We start from the raw sequence: 9655 nt of genomic DNA, 5'->3' as shown, positions 1-9655 counted from the left end.
GACTGTCCCTTAAGTGTCCAGGGACCATTCCCACATTCTCAAAAATGCAAACATTGTTGAACTATTCAAACTTTTGATCTCCAAAGGTCTCTCTGTGTTCCACAGTTTACATTCCATTCTCGAACACTACAGAGCATAGGGGCAGAGTATTTTATGACCGACCATAAAACAGCTGACTTCCCGCTCTCCCCCTCTACGAGAAAGAGCATGCCGTAGATCCTTCAGATCGTCACGGTAGAGTTATGACACATTCTATGCTGCAGCGCTAAGATTTCCCTTTAATGGAACTAAGGGGCCTAGCCAGAACCATGAAAAATATCCCCAGACCATTATTCCTCCTCCACCAAACTTAACAGGCACTATGCATTGGGGCAGGTAGCGTTCTCCTGGTATACGCCAAACCCAGATTCGTCCATCTAACTGCCAGATGGGGAAACGTGATTCATCACTGGCGTCCAATGACAGTTGACAGGGGCAGCTCTAGCAGGGCAGAAATTTGACAAACTGACTTATTGGAAAGGTGGCATCCTATGACGGTGCCACGTTGAAGGTCACTGAGCTCTTCAGTAAGGCCAATCTACTGCCAATGGTTGTCTATTGAGATTGCATGACTGTGTGCTCGATGTTGTGGCTGAAATAGCCAAATCCACTAATTTGAAGGGGTGTCTGCATACTTTTGTATATATAGTGTACTTACCACACCATCGCGGTGTTGTTGCCATTCATACCTTTCCCATTGAGAAAAAAGTATGAAGGTGACATCTAGACGGTTATCAATATTTGTTATTTCTTGTATGGGTTGTCCCCCTGCTTTAAATAAAATAATGGGAATAAAACAATTTCCATGTTAGCTACCACCGGCAACACAGCTGCCTAGTGGGAAGCACCATAGTTGGCAGGCACCTCAATACAACACTGGTGACATGGTCGCTGTGTTAATTACTGTTGGCAACACCCTGATAACATAAATAGAAGGAACACCTCAAGTCGACAAGCATTTCCATACAACAATGCACTAGTCATTCGCACTGGCTTATCGACTCATCGTGAATCCTTATCAGTCAGGCAAAACTGTATTGATTATCAACAAAATGTCACACCCTGATCTGTTTCACCTGTCTTTGTGCTTGTCTCCACCCCCCTCCAGGTATCACCAATCTTCCCCATTATCGCCAGTGTACTTATACCTGTGTTCTCTGTTTGTTGCCTATTTGTTTGTTTCGTCAAGCCTACCAGCGGTTTTCCCGTGCTCCTGTCTTTCTCTAGTTCCTGTTTCTAGCTTTCCCGGTTTTGACCATTCTGCCTGCCCTAACCCTGAGCCTGCCTGCCGTTCTGTACCTTGTCACACCACCCTGGATTACTGACCTCTGCCTGCCCTGACCCTGATCCTGCCTGCCGTTCTGTACCTTTCAGACTCTGCTCTGGATTTCTGACCTCTGCCTGCCCTGACCCTGATCCTGCCTGCCATTCTGTACCTTTCAGACTCTGCTCTGGACTACTGACCTCTGCCTGCCCTTGACCTGTTGTTTGCCTCCCCCCCATTTCTGAAATAAACTTGTGTTACTTCAAAACTGTCTGCATCTGGGTCTTCTCCTGAGCCTTGATACAAAAAGGCCACATGATACAATTTCTTTCCCTAGACCCATAATGAGGTTGCTACAACCTAGCTTATGAATGACAGTTTACAATGTAGGTGCACGCAGGTCGAGAGACAAATTTGAGGTGACACATGGCCTGCACCTGATATAGGGTACAACATTTTGGACAAATTCATGAGATTGGACAAATTCATGTATGTCTATCCCCGTTTTGTTCCATTTTTCAACAGAATCAGAGGAATGAATACACTCCTGACCTTGAGTAAGCAGAGTTCACTTTCATAGCATCCACGTTGTATTCCTTCTCACATCTATGTGCTCACCTCCTCTCACCTTGTCCCTTTGCTAGTGGACTTCAATGCACAATACATCAGCTATATGTGACCAGGTGAAAAAACCTTTCCAAGCCAAACCGCTACACACATCCCACATCGTTGTCACCATATTAGCTAAAGTAACGTCATAGTCAGCATAGCTAATGGAACTAAAGCGTTAGTAAACCAACTACAATCATGCAGTGACATTACAGTGTACAGTCAGTAAGCAGTTACACCGGCAGGCCCTGGTGGCAATAAATTAATACAACTAAAAGCTTACCTTGACTTGGAAGAGTTCCAGTGTTGTGTTGGAAAGTCATAGCCAGCTACCTAACATAACATCCCTGTGAGCAGGGTGTGTCAGTAGGCTAGCGGCATTTGATAAGTAATAAGTAATTGAAACTGAAAGAGAAAGAAAATGACAATCTCTCTCTCTATTTCTCTCTTGCGTCTCCTTCATTTTGGAAGAAATTAATTTGTTCAAAACTGTTCAACTACTGTCTTTCTCTCTCTTTGAGTCAACTACTCACCACATTGTATGCACTGCAGTGCTAGCTAGCTGTAGCTAATGCTTTCAGTACTAGATTAACTATCTGGTCCTTTGATTGGGTGGACAACATTTCAGTTCATGCTGCAAGAGGTTGAAGGACGTCCTCTGGAAGTTGTCATAATTACTGTGTAAGTCTATGGAAGGGGGTGAGAACCATGAGCTTCCTAGGTTTTGTAATGAAGTCAAATTACACAGAGGATTACCGGCTACACAATGGTGCTACCCTTGTTGAGGCTACTGTAGACCTTCATTGCAAAGTGTTTTAGTGTTTTAATAAAATTTTGGTCACGTGATTATATTCAGTATAGTTATCTAAAAATGATCCACAAAAATATGATTTTTTTTAATGAAATTCACTGAGGAGGATGGTTCTCCCTTTTCTCCTCTGAGGAGCCTCCACTGACCTCAATGTAATGAGCCGGGTGTGGGAGAACAACTACAGCGCTGAGCAATTTCTTTTTTTTTTTTCTTTTTTTTCTTTTTTTTGTGAATTTTACCCCTTTTTCTCCCCAATTTCGTGGTATCCAATTGTTGTAGTAGCTACTATCTTGTCTCATTGCTACAACTCCCGTACGGGCTCGGGAGAGACGAAGGCTGAATGTCATGCGTCCTCCGATACACAACCCAACCAGCCGTACTGCTTCTTAACACAGCGTGCATCCAACCCGGAAGCCAGCCGCACCAATGTGTCGGAGGCTACACCGTGCACCTGGCAACCTGCGCCCGGCAACCTGCGCCCGGCCCGCCACAGGAATCGCTGGTGCGCGATGAGACAAGGAGATCCCTACCGACCAATCCCTCACTAACCCGGACGAGCTAGGCCAATTGTGCGTCGCCCCACGGACCTCCCGGTCGCGGCCGGTTACGACAGAGCCTGCGCTGAGCAATTTCGACAACGCAAAAACAGCTAGTACACTTTTTCCGGCTATGAACCCAGCGTGACCCAATAGGAATTCATCCGTTGGTTGTTGTATTGCCTCACCTGAACAGGGGAACACAACTAAACATATTTGACAAGAAAAGACACTTTGGCTCAGTGTCAAAAACTCAGTGTTGTCAAACTTCACATAATGTAGTCTATCATACATGTCTGTTCCCTTACTTCTCATCCGAAACATCTAAGCCCACTGACTTAAATACCTTCTGTCTGTAAGCCTGCAAAAGTCGAATATATTACCCCTAAAGCAAAGTGGTGTCAGGTAAGTAGCCTGGTAGTCTATATTATCCCCACTTTTCTCTTAAAATGTCATATTGGCACAAAACGACTCAATATATGAATGTGTGCCTGACAAACGGCAACAGGTAAGTAAACAAGAAAGGAAAACATTATTATAAACACTATTATGACAACTATTCCAAAAAATGTACTCCCCCACCTCAACTGACATTGGATTAAGTGCTCCCTGAGCATGCACACGTCTAGGCAACTCTGGGGATATGGCTGAAGCATGAAAATGCCAATTGCTCAGATGTTGCATACATCAACCAATGGTTGCATGCCAGGTCATCGGCTGTGTCATCGACTGACAGATTGCTAGAACATGATGTGATTAATGGCCACATGTACTCTTAAATCTCCATATGCAGCTTAGTCTTGTGTAGCCATACCTTCAAAAACGTTGTTGTCACGCCTCCTTTTTCCCATAATATGGAAGCCTGGGGAAAATCTCAATTGCGTACTCCTCACATCCTCTCTCTTCGCCTCCTTTTCAAAACACATTGGAGAAGGTCAGAGGGGAGGGACCTCTGGCTTTCTCATGCAATAGGTTTTGAGAAGGACATAAGGAGAGATGAGAGAGGACGCGAGGAGTATGCAATTGAGATCTTCCCTAAGTTATCGACGAGGCTAGGGGAGATTCTCAATTGGTTTGCTCAACTCCCCTGTCCTCCATCCTCTCTTCACCTCCTTTTAAAAGGTCAATGCTAACCGAGGGTAGGAGGGGAAGAGAGGAAATCTGGAAACAAATGTGCTTGTATGAAATGACATTCTCCTTCACTCGCACGTCGTCATTTATAGGGGTGGAATCGTACATTAAATGTGTTAAGTAGTAAAAAGATATGTAACTAGTTGTGCTAAACATTTTATATACAATGATAAGGAGCATATCATTTCTAAATGCTGCATGTGCATGCTTTTCTAAACAACAGCTGATATAAAAGGGGTGTGTTAGGATACTCTTGTGCTTCAGACTATCGAGGAGGCAAGGACACTCCTCCTGTTCGCCTAGTAACTAATTGACACTACCTGACCACTTATCGGTTTCCGGGTCACGGAGAAGAGAGGACGGAGGAGTTGAGGAGAGGACGTTTTTTTGCCCAAATTAAAATCTCCCTCTGTACATCCAGAGGACAATTATAAGCCTCACAATTATAAACTCACATTCTAAATTCTGGGTTGATGTCACGCCCTGACCATAGTTTACTTTGTATTTTCTATGTTTTGATTGGTCAGGGTGTGATCTGAGTGGGCATTCTATGTTACATGTCTAGTTTGTCTAGTTCTATGTTCGGCCTGATATGGTTCTCAATCAGAGGCAGGTGTTCGTCATTGTCTCTGATTGGGAACCATATTTAGGTAGCCTGGGTTTCACTGTGTGTTTGTGGGTGATTGTTCCTGTCTATGTGTTTTTCACCAGATAGGCTGTTTTAGGTTTTCGTTACGTTCATCACGTTCTTTATTTTGTAGTGTTTGCATTGATTCGTGTTTTACGTTTGTTCATTAAAACATGGATCGCAATCTACACGCTGCATTTTGGTCCGACTCTCCTTCTCATAAAGAAAACCGTTACAGAATCACCCACCACAAAAGGACCAAGCAGCGTGTCAACAGGCAGGAGCAGCGCGAGGAGATGCGCAATAAGGATTTCTGGACATGGGAGGAAATCCTCGACGGGAGAGGACCCTGGGCTAAACCAGGGGAGTGTAGCCGCACTAAGGTGCAGCGGGAGAAGAAACAACAGGAACAGCCCAAGGAGGAGTACAGTATGGAGTATACTTCTTGGGAGGAGATCGACAGGTGGGCGGCTGACCCAGGGAGAGTGCCGGAGCCCGCCTGGGATTCGCTGGAGCAATGCGAGGAGGGTTACCGTAGAATGGAGGCGGTGAAAGCAGAGAGGCGCTGGTATGAGAAGGCAGCACGGCGACGCGGATGGAAGCCTGAGAGGCAGCCCCAAAAATTTCTTGGGGGGGGGGCTAACAGGGAGTATGGCTATGCCAGGTAGGAGACCTGGGCAGACTCCCTGTGCTTACCGGGGGGCTAGAGAGACCGGACAGGCACCGTGTTATGCAGTGGTGCGCACGGTGTCTCCAGTGCGGGTGCATAGCCCGGTGCGGTATATTCCAGCTCCGAGTGTCGGCCGGGCTAGATTGAGCGTCGAGCCTAATGCCATGAAGCCGGCTCTACGCAGCTGGTCCCCAGTGCGTCTCCTTGGGCCGGCTTACATGGCACCAGCCTTGCGCTCGGTGTCTCCGGTTCGCCTGCATAGCCCAGTGCGGGCTATTCCACCTCGCCGCACTGGCAGGGCGACCGTGAGCATTCAACCAGGTAAGGTTGGGCAGGCTCGGTGCTCAAGAGCTCCAGTGCACCTGCACGGTCCGGTTTTTCCAGTACCACCTCCACACCCCAGCCCTCCGGTAGCAGCTCCCCGCACAAGGCTTCCTGTGCGTGTCCTCGGCCCAGTACCACCAGTGCCAGCACCACGCATCAGGCCTACAGTGCGCCTCGCCTGTCCAGCGCTGCCAGAGCCTCCCTTCTCTTCAGCGCTGTCGGAGTCTCCCGCCTGTTTAGCGCTGTTAGAGCCTTCCTTCTCTACAGCGCTGCCGGAGTCTCCCGCCTGTTCAGAACTGCCAGTTAGCATAGAGCTGCCAGTTAGCATAGAGCTGCCAGTTAGCTTAGAGCTGCCAGTTAGCAAGGAGCTGCCAGTCTGCAAGGAGCTGCCAGTCTGCAAGGAGCTGCCAGTCTGCATAGAGCTGCCAGTCTGCATGGAGCTGCCAGTCTGCAAGGAGCCGCCAGAGCTGCCTGTCTGCAGGATGCCGCCAAAGCTGCCAGTCTGCAAGGAGCCGCCAGAGCTGCCAGTCTGCAAGGAGCCGCCAGAGCTGCCAGTTAGCATGGAGCAGCCAGGGCCGCCAGTCAGCATGGAGCAGCCAGGGCCGCCAGTCAGCATGGAGCAGCCAGGGCCGCCAGTCAGCATGGAGCAGCCAGGGCCGCCAGTCAGCATGGAGCAGCCAGTCAGCATGGAGCAGCCAGAGCAGCCAGTCAGCATGGAGCAGCCAGAGCTGCCAGTCAGCATGGAGCAGCCAGTCAGCATGGAGCAGCCAGAGCTGCCAGTCAGCATGGAGCAGCCAGTCAGCATGGAGCAGCCAGAGCTACCAGTCATCATGGAGCAGCCAGAGCAGTCTGCCAGCATGGAGCAGCCAGAGCTGTCAGTCAGCATGGAGCAGCCAGAGCAGCCAGTCTGTGTCGACCAGACTCTTCCAGATCTGCCAGTCGTCCAGACTCTTCCAGATCTGCCAGTCGTCCAGACTCTTCCAGATCTGCCAGTCGTCCAGACTCTTCCAGATCTGCCAGTCGTCCAGACTCTTCCATATCTGCCAGTCGTCCAGACTCTTCCAGATCTGCCAGTCGTCCAGACTCTTCCAGATCTGCCAGTCGTCCAGACTCTTCCAGATCTGCCAGTCGACCAGACTCTCTCAGATCTGCCAGTCGTCCAGACTCTCTCAGATCTGCCAGTCGTCCAGACTCTCCCAGATCTGCCAGTCGACCAGATTCTCCCAGATCCGCCAGTCGACCAGATTCTCCCAGATCCGCCAGTCGACCAGATTCTCCCAGATCCGCCAGTCGACCAGATTCTCCCAGATCCGCCAGTCGACCAGATTCTCCCAGATCCGCCAGTCGACCAGATTCTTCCAGATCTGCTAGTCGACCAGGATCTGCTGAAACCGCCAGCCAGCCAGGTTCTGGTAGTTTCTACTACCTGCCTGGGCTTCCTCTCAGTGCTGAGCTTCTTCTCAGTGCTGAGCTTCCTCTCAGTGCTGAGCTACCCATCTGTCCCGAGTTACCTCTGTCCCGAGCTGTCCCTCTGTCCCATGTTATCATTGTGGTGGGTAACCTATTTAGGGACGTTTAGGAGGGGGATTAAAACTGTCATGGAGTGGGGTCCACGTCCAGCGCCAGAGCCGCCACCGCGGACAGATGCCCACCCAGACCCTCCCCTATAGGTTCAGGTTTTGCGGCCGGAGTCCGCACCTTGGGGGGGGGGGGGTACTGTCACGCCCTGACCATAGTTTACTTTGTATTTTCTATGTTTTGATTGGTCAGGGTGTGATCTGAGTGGGCATTCTATGTTACATGTCTAGTTTGTCTAGTTCTATGTTCGGCCTGATATGGTTCTCAATCAGAGGCACGTGTTCGTCATTGTCTCTGATTGGGAACCATATTTAGGTAGCCTGGGTTTCACTGTGTGTTTGTGGGTGATTGTTCCTGTCTATGTGTTTTTCACCAGATAGGCTGTTTTAGGTTTTCGTTACGTTCATCACGTTCTTTATTTTGTAGTGTTTGCATTGATTCGTGTTTTACGTTTGTTCATTAAAACATGGATCGCAATCTACACGCTGCATTTTGGTCCGACTCTCCTTCTCATAAAGAAAACCGTTACAGTTGAAATCTCAAAAATTAACCTTCAAATAATCAAAGTGGTGTCACAGGAGCCTGGTTCCGCTCTAGGTTTCTTCATAGGTCCCTGCCTTCTAGGAAGGTTTTCCTAGCCACTGTGCTTCTGCATCTGCATTGCTTGCTCTTTTTGATTGAAGAGAGGATAAAATAGATTGAACGGTGAAATTAGAAAGTGAAATTGAACACGTTTCCCATTTCTGGAATGGTGATCCTTTTACTTAGTGGTAAGACAAATAACAGATCGAACAGTGGCTGAAACATCTCCAGAATTCAGTTGTACATGATTTAAAGGATTGAGCAACAACTTCGTATCCCCAGGCAAGACCACTAACAAAAAAACAAGGAACCCCATCATTGCTCAGACAGTCTATTTGAATTGATAAACTCTTATTCTGCTATACCTCTTTCTCTCCCTCCATATTATGTATTTCCACATCATCTTTCCTGTCTATTTCTCCCCATCCTATTCACCCTCCTCAAAATGTTTAATTTTCCCCCTCTCCCCCAAATCAGATATTACAAATTATCTTTTGTTGTGCCCAATGCGATAAAGTTAAATTGTTGCTCGTATTGAAATTGATTAAGAGTGAAAGAGACTGAGGAGATGCCAAATGGTTCATGTGATTGGGAATGACGGCCTTTGTCTACAATCGGATTAACAGCAAAAATACAGAGTGGAGATAAATTACTGTCATACACTGGGACACTATGGGTTGGAGCTTCGCTCCTTTGTTGCTCTGCCATTGACCTTGACGTACACAAAGTCCCATGCTGAGACTTGACCAGAAACAACACTAACAGGATAGTCAGTGTTGAAGGGTATCACAATAAGCATGGGGAATGATACACTTAAAGGCCTCTACGATGCAGCGGCACATTTATTTACTTATAATTATCAAAAGTTCATGAATGACTTGACTTATCCTCATTGCATTCTTTTATGTCATTGAGTACATGTCACCATCCTAATTCATTTATAGACACAGCTAAATGTATTGCCAATTTAGATAACATATGTCCTTTCCCTCTGCACTACAGGCTGTCTAAGAGTTTAGTCAGATACTGTACACAGTGTGCTTGACTTCTTTATTAATCATACCCATCTTTAAGTGGACCTGGGCTGACTGGATGGACTGTGAACTCCTCTCTGATATTCTCCTCCGCTTTTCTTTACCTGCCAGTGGCAAAGACCAGGACGGACGTGAGGCTCCATGTAAATGGAAGAGAAATACAAGAAGAGGTGGAGAGTTGATATTCTGCTGAGGGTCTGGGCACCTTCCACCGCACTATGGTAGTGACCTTACGACCTCACCTTGAAAATCATTCTGCAGCCTCACACACACACAGCCTGACCTCAGAGAGCACACACACACACACACACACACACACCACTACACATACACACTCACACACCCACACAGTGACAGAATTAGAACTGAGGAGCCATTGGTTCTGTTAGCTTCACCACTCTCTCTATTCCTCCTGCTCTCCTTTCGGGACTCAAGGAACAGGCAGAGAT

Source organism: Oncorhynchus mykiss, chromosome 7 (genome assembly GCF_013265735.2).
Source record: "Oncorhynchus mykiss isolate Arlee chromosome 7, USDA_OmykA_1.1, whole genome shotgun sequence".
Taxonomy (NCBI): domain Eukaryota; kingdom Metazoa; phylum Chordata; class Actinopteri; order Salmoniformes; family Salmonidae; genus Oncorhynchus; species Oncorhynchus mykiss.
The sequence above is the reverse complement of the archived record's forward strand: the minus strand, read 5'-3'. Positions refer to the sequence as shown.